Below are 11,962 nucleotides of genomic sequence, written 5' to 3' on the forward strand. Positions count from 1 at the left end.
ATAGTTATTACACTGTCACTGGGCGGGGTCCGAGGAGGTCACCCAAGGAGGAGATGGAGATTTCAGCTCGCCCCGGGCCAGTTCCCGTTGTCAGGGTGTGTGCTTGCGTGAGGGGCGCAGACCAAAGGGGCGCACGTGTTCAGAAGGTGGGGCGCCCGGGGGAGGCGGGCTGTGCGGCGGGCAGACTGGGGTACTTGTGCCCTGGGCAGCTTAAGCCACATGATCTAGGGTCAGGGTTTGTTTAAATTGTTTCCCCACCCCTGCCCCACCTGCACAGTGCCCACAGAGCTCTGCTGGAAACACGGTGTGCGGAGAGGCAGCGGGGCCCTCACAGGATCCTGACGGGGATGTGACGTGCACAAGAGCCCAGCAGTTTCTTACAAAAGTAAATGTGCCATGACTCTGCAATCCTGAAACTGTATTCTTGGATATCTACCCCCGAAAGTTGTTGACGTACTCTCACCCAAAATCATGTACAGCAATGCCCCTAACAGCTGTACCCGTAATGCCCCTTCTAGATGGAAGCAGTGCAAATGTTCTCAGCGTTGTGTGTGAACTTGTAGGCCAGATTCCTTCCAGGCGGCACGAATCCCTCAAGAGCCGCCTAAACCCTGGTGAGCATCACTGGCTCCTTCTGTCATGAACACCTCATCGTGTGGATGTCCTGGTTTGCCCACTTGCAATTTAGAGACCTCGCAAGATGCTGTCTCAAAATAAAAAATTTTAAAAAGGGTTGAGGGCACACTCAGGAAGCCGAGGCAGGAGGATTGCTGTGAGTTTGAAGACCAGCCTGAACTACATAGCAACACCCTGTCTCAACCAAACCAAACCACACCAAACTGAATCATAAAATAGAAAGGATTGGGGATGTAGTTCAGTGTGAAGGCCCTAGCCTCAATCCCAAGTATTGGGAAAAAAGTTTAGCAGGCAAAATATATATAGCGCTCCTACAACTCAACAACAAGGTGCTTCAGGGGCTGGGAATTTAGCTCAGCGGCACAGTGCCTGCCTGGCAAGCGCAAGGTCGTGAGTTCGATTCCTGGTACCAGAGAAAACCAAAAAAAAAAAAAAAAAAAAAAAAAAGGTGCTTCAAAACAATTGACAAAGCACTGGAGTGTCCCATTTCTCCAAAGAAGAGTCCACTCAGCCGTCCACACAGGAAAAAAGGCTATGGGTTAGGAAACATAGATCAAAGCTGCATGAGCTTTCTCCATACCCGCTTCCTGTGGCAGCCTGTACCAAGGCTGTTAGCACCTCTGTTGTGTTTGCAGAACTGGGGGTGGAACCAGAGCCTTCTCACCAAGCTACATCCCAGTTATTGTTCTTTTAATTTTTATTTTGAGACAGGGTCTTGCTCAATCACTAAGTTGCCCAGACTGTGTTTGAACTTGCAGTTCTGCTTCAGCCTTCCAGAGTGCTCGAATGACAGGCAGTTGCCACCACGCTTAGCATCTCTGTTTTGTGTTACGTTTTGTGACAAGGTCTTGCTTTGTAGTTCAGGATGGCCCTGAACTTACTTGTAGCCAAGGTTGGCCTCGAACTCACTTCCATGCCTCTGCCTCAGCCTCCTGAGCGCTGGGATGACAGGCGTTTGCTGCCATGCCTGGCTATCGCCTCTATTTTGAGTGGCCCCAAAGGAGAGATGTTCTTTGTGTCCTCCTGCGGAGAGTGCGTGAGCAAACTGGAGCACCGACACTGCTCTGACTAGCCGAAGAAGTGCTCTCGGCTCCTACAAGGACACGGGAATTTCAAGGACAGTTGGCGGGGTGAAAAAAAAACAACCGAATGTCACAGAGCAAAAGCACGCGTGTAACAGCGGGGATGGCGCGATGAGGGTGGGGACAGGAGCGGTGGGGCGGGGCGGGTGCAGGGTGACACCAGGGCCGGCCTACCGTGGGCCCTGATTCTGCCCCACAGGAGATCACATGGGGCTTCCAAGCTGGAGGGAGGCAGCAGAAGAAAAGCCGGCGGCAGTGGCAAAGAGCCGGTCCCACTTCCCTGGCTTCGTACGTGGGGCTGGGGCTGTGGGCCAAGGAGCTGGAGACCTGCAGGGCTGGGAAATCAGCTGCGGCTCCCACGAGGGAAGCAGCCCCTGACCTAGTCCACCGAGTCCCTTGTCACACCACTGCCCTGCACATCTGATGGACGCGAAGTCGGTGTTGCTGAAAGCCAATAGCAACCAACGAAAACTAATACTGGCTTTGTAAAATTGAAGTACTTAGCCAGGCCTGGTGGTAGTGCAGGCCTATAATTCTAGCACTCTGGGAGGCTGAGACAGGAGGATTGCAAGTTCAAGCCCAGCCTGGGCAACTTAGAGATTTAGCAAGATCCTGTCTTAAAATAAAAAATTTTAAAAGGGCTGGGGATGTAGCTCAATGTGAAGGCTCCCTACTATATAGGAAAGGAAGGAAGGAGGGAGGGAGGAAGGGAAGGAAGGAAAGAGGGAAGGCGGGAAGGGGGAAGGAGGGAAAGAAAGAAAAGAAGCAAGCGTGTTCTGGCTTGTGCCTAGATGTCCCCCAAAGCCTCACGTAGTCATAGGTGGGGCGAGTGTGTGGTGCTGGGATTGACAGAGTGTGATTACTAAGTCAGTCCTCTGACTGGCCTGGCATAGTTCTGGCTGGGATAAGGGTATGAGTGCTACACCTGCCCTAGGGTATTAAAGAGGGCTGATGTGCTCCCCGCTACCTGCCTGCCATGGACTGTTTCTCCTCTGAGATGCCCTCTGCCAGGCCACCCTGCCTTGGAGCCAGCTGACCATAGACTGAAACCTCCACAAGCTGAACTAAATAAACCTTTCCCCCTTTAACTGTGGGTTACTTTGTCTCAGCAAGAAGGGTAACAGTGGGAGAGCTTCCCCACATCTACGTAGTATAAAGTGAAAGAGAAATGGATTCCTGAGGCAAATTCCCCAAGGCCCAGCCGCTCCATGTCCCCTGCCGCCTGCTGCTACCTGCAGGTCACAGGCAGGGGCAGCATAGGGAGCTGACGCCCGTGAGGCAACCTCAGGTTGACCAGCCATGTGGCATCAGAGCAGAGGGGCGGGCTGGAACCTGCACCCTTTAAAAGAATAATGAGCTGTGTGCAGTGAAGGTGTCTGGTTTAAGTTTCCGCTACTGAATCCCACTGCTGCTGACTGGTTTCTCAGTCAGAGGACAAGTGCAGGCTCCATTAATAAAAAGCCAGTGAGAGCTGGGCATGGTGGTGCCACTCCTGTGATCCTAGCACCCCGGGAGGCTGAGGCAGGAGCATCTCAAGTTTGAGCCCAGCTGGGCAATTTAATAACCCTGTCTCAAAATTAAAAAGGAAAAGGGACAGGGCCGGGGATGTAGCTGAGAGCAAAGGCTGTGGGTTCAATCCCTAATAGCGCAAAAAATCTATTATTAATTGGTTCCCTCCCAACAAAAACCCCCCTTTCCCACATATCATATAGTACTTTTCATGGGCACACCATTATGGGCCTTGGCTCTGTTACTGGGGCATTCACAGCTTTTGAGGATGTAGCCACACCCATTTCTCAGGATGCTTGTTTTGGAAGATCTCGGTTCTCAGGAGCCTGACTGGAAGCCCACACCATACCCGGGTCCCTCCGGGAAGCCCCGTGGCCCTGTGAGCGGCACTTGACTTGTACTTAGTTTTGGTGCCAACATTGCTACAAGCACTTTGATAGCTTCTGTGTGCTGGGACAGACCCACTGCCCTGAGAGGTTGGCTTTGGTCTCTACCATGGGGATCTCAGGCCCTGGGACACGGGGGACCCCTGACCCCATCTCCAGTCACCCCTGAGCTCTTCCCATGGCTGCACATGGCCACATTGTGCTGGTGTCAGCTTCACAGCTGTGAAAGCCCATTTGACAGTGACCTCCAGTCCTTCTAGATGGCTTTTTTCTATTGTTTTCTTGAATAGAATCCTACTGAGGATCACAAAGCCAGACGTGGTGGCGCACAGCTGCAGTCCCAGCACTCAGGCAGGAGGATCATCATGAGTTCGATGTGAGCCTGGGCTACTTAGTGAGTCAAGCCCAGACTGAACTACATATCGAGGGTTAGTCGCAAAAAAAAAAAAAAAGAAGAAGAAGAAGAAGGGCCGTGCATGAAGACGCACGCCTATAATCCCAGCACTCAGGAGGCTGAGGCAGGAGGATTGCTGTGAGTTCGAGGCCAGCCTGGGCTACGCTATGAGTCCAAGGCCAACCTGAACTACATAACAAGACCTTGTCTCAAGAAAGAAAGAAAGAAAAGAAAGAAAGAGAGACTCGGCCCTAGGGCATCTTTTCCATGAACACAGTGGTCCCCTGCTAGCCACAGGAAATTCATTCCGGGACCCTCAACAGGTCCCCAAATCCACAGGCTGATGTCAGATGTGTAGTATTTGCATAGCACGTGTGCACAGCATACTGTATGCTTTAAGCCATCTCTACATGACGTGTAATACTTGCTTCAATGCAAGAACCATGGCAATCGCTGTTACACCATCGTGTTTAGAGGATCCTTGTTTTGATTTTTCTTTCTTTTGTAAAGCCTTAACTTTTTTTTTATAGTTTTGTTTAGCTATAATGCATGCGCATACAATTCACCCAGCGGAAATGTACATCACGTGCATTTTAGTGTATTGACAGAGTTGTGTAACTATCATTACAATCTAATTTTTGAACTCTTTCATCACTCTGAAAAGAAATCTTGTGCTGGATGTGGTGGTGCACGCCTATAATCCCAACACTTGGGAGGTTGAGGCAGGAGGACTGTCATAAATTTGAAGCCAGCCTGGGCTACACAACAAAACCTTGTCTCAAAAAAAGAAAAGGAAAGAAAGCTTGCTCCCTTTTGTATGGCACCTGCTAATTGCCTCATACCTGGGCAAGTAATAATCCACTTCCTGTGATGCTAGCTTTGTGTATTCTGGACATTTCATAGAAATGCAGTCATATAATGCACGATATTTTACTAGCACAATATTTTTCAGAGAAAATGGTAAATTTTTTCTCTTCTCTCTCTTTTTTTCCCCTTGCTCCTGCTAGGCAAACTTCCTGTCATAGAGTTATATCTGCAGCCCTTTTTCTTTTTTCTTTTTTGAGATAGGCTCCTGCTATGTTGCCCAAGTTGGCCTCCTACTTCTGAGCCCAAATGGTCCTATAGCCCCAGCTCCTGAGTACCTGGGAATACAGGTGTCTACCTGACTTAAAACTGTCAAATTTTAGCTGGAGGCGGTGGTGCACACCTGTGCTCTCCACACTCTGGGAGGCTGAGGCAGGAGGATCTCCAGTTCAATACCAGCCAGGACGACTTAGCAAGACTGTTTCAAAAATTAAAAAAAATTAAAACAGAAAAAGAGCTGGGGTCATAGCTCAGTGTAAGGCCCTGGGTTCAATCCCCAGTACTGCAAAATAAAACAACCAAAAACTATGAGGATTGAAGAAGTTCAGTTTTTAATACAACGCTAACATGCAAGGCTGCAGCCTGTCCTCTTCTGATAGACAGCTGCCCACCGCCTGCTTCTGGAATTGCCACAAACTCTCGATTAGGTGGCGTCTCCGCCTCAGCTGTCTTTTCTGTACCTGTTCCCTGGCACCAGCTTGCAGTCAGGTTCCTCACCCCCAGCCGCGGGGCCCCTCATGTCTCCTCGTGCCCATTTCTTATCTCGACTTGGCTGCTACTGCCTCACCCTGGGGCGCAGGGCAGCCCTGAACTCAACTGGGGAGGAGGAAGGACTTGATCATTCCCTCCACCAGATCTGGATCTTACGCACTCATAGCTCATGCCAAAACTAGAAGGTCATGAGAAGGTTCAGGTTGTTTCTCCAAATCCTCAAACTGCAAAGCATTATCCAAGGAGAAATTATTGTCCTGGGTGGGCTCCTTCCTCTAGGCTCAGAGCTCACCCAAGCCCCTGTCAAAGCACGACACATACTAATTAACAGCACTGCTTCAAACTCACTGTGATCCTCCTGCCTCAGCCTCCCAGAGTGGTGAGATTCCTGGCATGCACCGCTGTGCCCAGCAATTTATGCTTTTTAAAACTGTTTTGTAAGCCGGGCGTGGTGGCGCACACCTGTAATCCCAGCACCCAGGGAGGCTGAGGCAGGAGGATCATTGCAAGTTCGAGACCAGCCTGGGCTATAAAGTGAGCTCAAAGCCAGCCTGAACTGCATAACGAGACCCTGTCTCAAAAAAAAAAAAAGTCCAGCCTGAGATACATGGTGAGACCCTGTCTTAAAAAGATGAAAAAAACCCCACTGTTTTGCTGGCCCCCTAGAAGCACCGTCACGGCAAGGCCTTGCAGGGGGCTCTCTGACCAGGTGTGCATCATCTGTCTCAGTAGCATCAAGGAATAATTCGGAGAGGGTGACAAACTGCCCCAAACCGCCTTGAATCCATGGCTACAGAGCAGCCCTGTTGGTCAGTGTGTGTCACCTGAGCCCAGGGCTCGGGTCGGCAGGACCTGTAGCCACGCTGCCCGGGCAAGCCGTGCGCCTGGCGGAATTAGCAGGACTCGATCCTGGAGAGTGCGTTACCATCTGCAGTCCGGCGGGCTTTCAGCCTGGGCGAGCTGCTGTCACTGTGCCCACCGTGGGCACGAGGGGCATGAGGTCACGCAGCCAGGACCAGACCTCAAATCCCCCCCGCCAGAGCTCCGTTTCCCTTTCCTACTCTTGCGTGCTCTCCCTGCCCGGAAGCTCCCTGCTTTCCTCAGTGAGGTCCTTGTTGCCTTCGTTACTACCAGTGACGCCCTTTTCTGTGTGTTGGAGTTCAGATTTCTTATTTTATGAAGTGTGCATGGTCCCTTCATTCACCTAATAATTGGGTTTTTGAGACAGGGTCTCACTGTGTAGTCCAGCTGGCTTCCAACCTCATGGTGATGCTCCTGCTTCAGCCTCCCGAGTGCTGGGATTACAGGTGTGCCCAACCAAGCTCAGCTCTGATCCAACAACTATTTACTGAGCCTGATATTCCACCAAGTAGAAGATACTCATTGATTCAATATAGCTTTTTAGAAAACAGTTCCTTACATGAGCATGAAAGCAGTTTTTTCTACTTGAACGATGGAGTGCACAGAATAGACAGCATTTATCTTTATTAACTTACGACAGTGTCTAGTTATCCCGGCACAGTGAGCCCTGACGTTGTCCTTCACCTTCACAGTCCGAGTTGAAGCTTAATCCGTAGTCACCAAGTTGTCAGTGTGCATTGCAGCGACCACTTGGAGGCTGCAGTTGATACCAGTTCTTGCTGGTGTCATAGCCCCCACTTAGTTTTTTTTTGTTGTTTTTTTTTTGTTTTGTTTTGTTTTGACTTTTTGAAACAGGGTCTCCCTATGTAGTCCAGGCTGGCCTTGAGCTCACTTTGTAGCCCAGGCTGGTCTCGAACTTGCAATGATCCTCCTGCCTCAGCCTCCCGAGTGCTGGGATTACAGGCGTGCGCCACCACGCCTGGTTTTTGTTTTGTTTTTGTGAGACAGGGTCTCACTATGTAGTTCAGGATGACTTGGACTCACCAGGTAGCCCAGGCTGGCCTTGAATGTTTTGTGGTGAAATGTTTTTGTGGTGATTCCAGGAGAAGAACACCTGAGGAAGTCAGGAGGAGGAAGTCAGGAAGTCAGGATTTTACACCCATGGTGCTGGCTACCATAACTTCCAACAAAAGTCAGGCAGCAAGTGCCTGTGAGCCAGCATTGTTATACGTGGCATAAGAAGAGGTTACAAAGGCAGGACAGGGCAGCCTGGCAGTTCTTCTGATGAGCTAGCAGGGTGAGATCATTGGTTACAGGGCTAGATTGATGATTATTATTACAGACGAGATAGGGCATGTTCAGGGTGGTATGGCTGTAGAATTTTTTTTTGTCTTTTGGAGACAGGGTCTCATATGCAGTTCAGGCTGGCCTTGAACTCACTTTGTAGCCCAGGCTGTCCTCGAACTCTCAACAATCCTCCTGTCTCAGCCTTCTGAGTTCTGGGATTACAGGTATGCACCACCATGCCTGGGTATGACCATCATTACAATCAGGCATCCTGTGTGTTCTGTTATGCTCTCATGGTTACAGGGGTCAAGAAAGCAGTTACCGAGCTAGGCAGCTTCAAAGAGAACAAAGTTTCAGAAAGGACAATTCTTCCTTATACAGTTTTTTCCTTTCATTTTGACACATAAATTGTGGTGGTAGTGAGAGACCCCCAGCCAAACTGTTCCGGGAGCATTGGTTTTGTGACTTATCTTTTCTTTTTTTTGAGATAGGGTCTTGTTAGGTAGTCCATACTGGCCTCAAACTCATGGCAATCTTCCTGCCTCAGCCTGCTGAGTGCGGGGATGACAGGCTATATTACTCTTGAGGAGGCAATGTGTTCGGGCCACATGAGGCTGATGGTAGCACCAAAGGGAGCTCTTTCTAGAAGGGACTTGGGGAAGCTTGGTACCAGTCCAACAGGACTAGGGTGTGTGCTGATGGTGTTTAAGAAGAAACAGGAGACTATAACTGGAGACACCGCTTTGAAATATGTGTCAAATGGGCTGGGGATTTAACTCAGTTGCTCATTTTGATGAGCACAGCAGGGGGCTGGTGCTGTCAGAAGCGGCACCCTGTCACTGGGCACAAGGTGCAGCGACAAGCCCTTGCTGCACAAGAGCTGCGGAAGCCAGGTCTCGGGCGCGGCGGCTGGGATCTGACCACCCTGTGGGGCAGGGAGGAGACGGGTGTGGGGGGGAATTCTGACCCTGGTGGAGATGTTTGGGGGTGAGGTGGTGGCCTTAGGGGTGGCTATGGAGGTGAGCGTGGAGATCGTGGGGAGCAAGCTATGGTGGACCAGGATATGGAAACCAAGGTGGTGGACGCAGTGGCGGGGACATGCTGGGAGCTGCTCTGGTGGCTGTGGGAACGAGAAGAATGCTGGAAATTAGAATGGACAGTCACAGTGAAATGATGGGCTCGCCAAGGGGTGAGCTTTGGCAGGAGACCCCTGGCTCTGCCTGGGGCGGTTTTTGTGGATGTCATGGTGGACATGGTAGCAGAGGGTTTTCAAAACAGCAGAAGGGGCCGGGCATGGAGGCGCACGCCTGTAATCCCAACACTCAGGAGGCTGAGGCAGGAGGATCGCCGTGTGTTCCAGGCCAGCCTGGGCTACAAAGTAAGTTCGAGGTCAGCCTGCATTGCATAGGGAGACCCTGTCTCAAAAATAAACCACCCCCTCCTCCAAAAAAAACAATAACAACAAACCAACAGCAGGAAGAGCAGCAGGAAAGTAAGCTGTGGGTCACTGTGATGTGAGTCACCTCAAATGTAGGAGGGTAACTACAAAAATCTGCCACAGAGGGAACCGTGCTCCGCAGGCAGGACAGGATCTCAGCTCAGGCGAGAAGCCCTTCTTGGCCGGGCCTGTCCTTCCCGCAGTGTTGGGGAGGCGCTCCTTCCCGAGGCCTCTGCCTGTTGAAATCTTTTCTTTTTGCTACACCAGGGGCATTGCCCTGTAAACTGTGGCACTGGCCGCAGGAATAAAATGCCGTAGTAAGGAATCTTTTTCAGAATCAAAAATAAAAATGAAGAAGATATTTAGTACTGCCTTTAACTAATGTGAGAGGCCACCTTCTACACACAGGCAGCTTTCTAGTTTGGCAGTGAATGGCAATATTTTTTGTTGTGAAATCTTTTGTAGATGCAAAGCATAGATGTTATGTCTAAAACTTCAACAGCTCAGTGATGACTGCCCATCCCCTTAAGAAAAAGAGCCCTTTCCTTACTTTAAAGTCCCCTGTACTTTTCCCCAGCCTGTGCCCCTAGGGTTCAATCCTTAGTTCCTGCATCTTTTTCTCATGCTGTTTGCAAATCCAGCCCATTATGTATGGGTCTCTAAACAATATGTTGATTAGACTGGCATCTTTGGGAACTTTACCCAACGGATTTTTTTTTTTTTTTTTTTGAGACAGGGTCTTGCTATATAGTCCAGATTGGCGTCCAACTGGCAGCGATCCTCCTGCCTCAGCCTCCCAAACTGGGATTACAGGCATGCACTACCATGCTCTGCTGTAATGGATTCCTTTGTGATTGGCTTTCCCTTGATGTTATAGCCTGAGATCAGGCTCCATTACTGTGGTGGCTTTGTTCAAGAATTTTCACTGTTCTTCTGTATTTGATTATAAGTGATTACACGAAAGGGTTTTTGTTTTGTTTTTCTTACATTTAACTGTATGGACATCTATTTTTGTCCCTAAATGGTGCTAATATAAACATTAGTAAGTCTATCTGGGCACATTTTCAACTGTTTCTCTAGCCGGGGTGGTGAACCTATTGTACTTGTGCTTCAGTGGGTTGTTTACCATTGAAAACTCTAAAAGCATAGTGTAAAGCCTGAAAGAGTTAATTTAAACTAGGAGATATGATAGACATTGTAAATTGATAGGAAAGCACTCAAAGGTAAAGGATAACTGGGATACGGGAAAAGAGAAGGCAAAGAAAGAGAAAGTTTGTATGTATGTATATGCAGGATAGTTAACATGGCTGTTCTACTGTCTTGTATTTCTTTGCTGAAAGAAACTGTCAATGAGTCCTTGGTTGATCAGCTTTGTATGTCTATATCTGTTTTCATGAGAAACCACTTTGAAGATATCAATATGTAATACAACAAGCATTGTTAATTCCCTACCACTCTGTTTGTAACTCTGTACTGTCTGTACTGTTCCTTTGCTATTTTGTAAAATGTCGACTGTCTGTTAATATTTTCCTCCTTTTATTTTTAAAATTAAAAAAACAAAAAACTAAAAAAAAAAAAAAAAAACTCTAAAAGCTTCGCCATTAGTGCTTCTAGGATAGTATATTCTTATTCTGATACTGGGGAACGAACCAGGGCCTTCACACTGAATGACGTCCTCCTTTTTTTTTTTTTTTTTTTTTTTTAATGAGACAGCATCTCTCCATGTAATGCATGCTGGCCTTGAACTCACTTATGTAGCTCAAGCTGGCCTTAAATTCATGGTGATCCTCCTGCCTCACCCTCTGGAATGCTGGGATTACAGGCATGGCCACCACACCTGGCAACAATTTTAACCCTTTAAAAATTTTTTTGTTTTTCTGGAGCTAGATGTGGTGGGGCACACCTGTAATCTCTAGCACTTGGGAGACTGAGGCTGGACATCACCATGAGTTTGAGGTCAGCCTAGACTCCATAGTGAGTTCAAGGCTAGCCTGAATTATATAGCAAGACCCTATTATTGAAAAATCAAAAAATAAACAACTAAGTATTTTTGGAGCCAGGATCTTTCCAAGTTGCTACATTGGCTAGGTTTGCCTCAAACTTGCGATCCTGAGTAGTTATCTTTTTTAACGTCTACTGGATAATGCCAATTATTTCACAATACGATTGTACATGCAAGTCCATACTTTTATTAATAACAAATTATTATATAATTAATTAATGATTACTATACAATTAGTGATTAATATACAAGCACAGAAACACGAGCAAGCACACACCGCACTCACAAATACATATGTGCCTACCCCATACACACATACGCAGGCACACATTATACTCGCACGCCCATCACATACCACACACGCAGACACACAGCGCACCACGCGTAGTCTTGCACACATGCGCGCTCACACAATCGCGCACACATATAGACACGCACGCACCCGCACAAAGCGGGACTCTACACCCCCAATCCCGCAAGCGTGCATCACAGATTGCGTACACAAACACCCTGACGTGGCCCAGCCAAGGGGCGGGGTATCCGCCCCTCGCGTCTGAGGAATCTTGTCCTGGCCGCGCCACCGTCGGACGCCAGGTGTCAGAGGTCACGGTAACGTTGGCCGTGGCGTTTTTGTTTTTTAGTGTTTTCTTCTTCACCCGGAAACCACGGCTGTGGGCGGCAGCGCGGAGCCCGTGTCGCCGCGGCGGTGGGAGCCGGGCCGGCCTCTGGTCCTCGTGTCGGCTCTGCGGAGCCGGACGCTGCCCCCGGCGCGGCGGGGACGATGGTGTCGAG

At 49.1% G+C, this 11,962-nt stretch overlaps 1 protein-coding gene across 1 annotated transcript in view; it reads left to right on the forward strand.

Moving 5' to 3' along the window:
- Positions 1–11,734: 11,734 nt before the first annotated feature.
- Positions 11,735–11,962, forward strand: part of Tmem248 (transmembrane protein 248) — a gene marked incomplete in the record, with an annotated part of 32,176 nt that continues 31,948 nt past the window's right edge. Inside the window, 1 exon segment of the mRNA XM_013520567.1 lies at positions 11,735–11,962.

Source organism: Chinchilla lanigera, unplaced genomic scaffold (genome assembly GCF_000276665.1).
Source record: "Chinchilla lanigera isolate Chin_1 unplaced genomic scaffold, ChiLan1.0 scaffold00055, whole genome shotgun sequence".
NCBI classification, from domain to species: domain Eukaryota; kingdom Metazoa; phylum Chordata; class Mammalia; order Rodentia; family Chinchillidae; genus Chinchilla; species Chinchilla lanigera.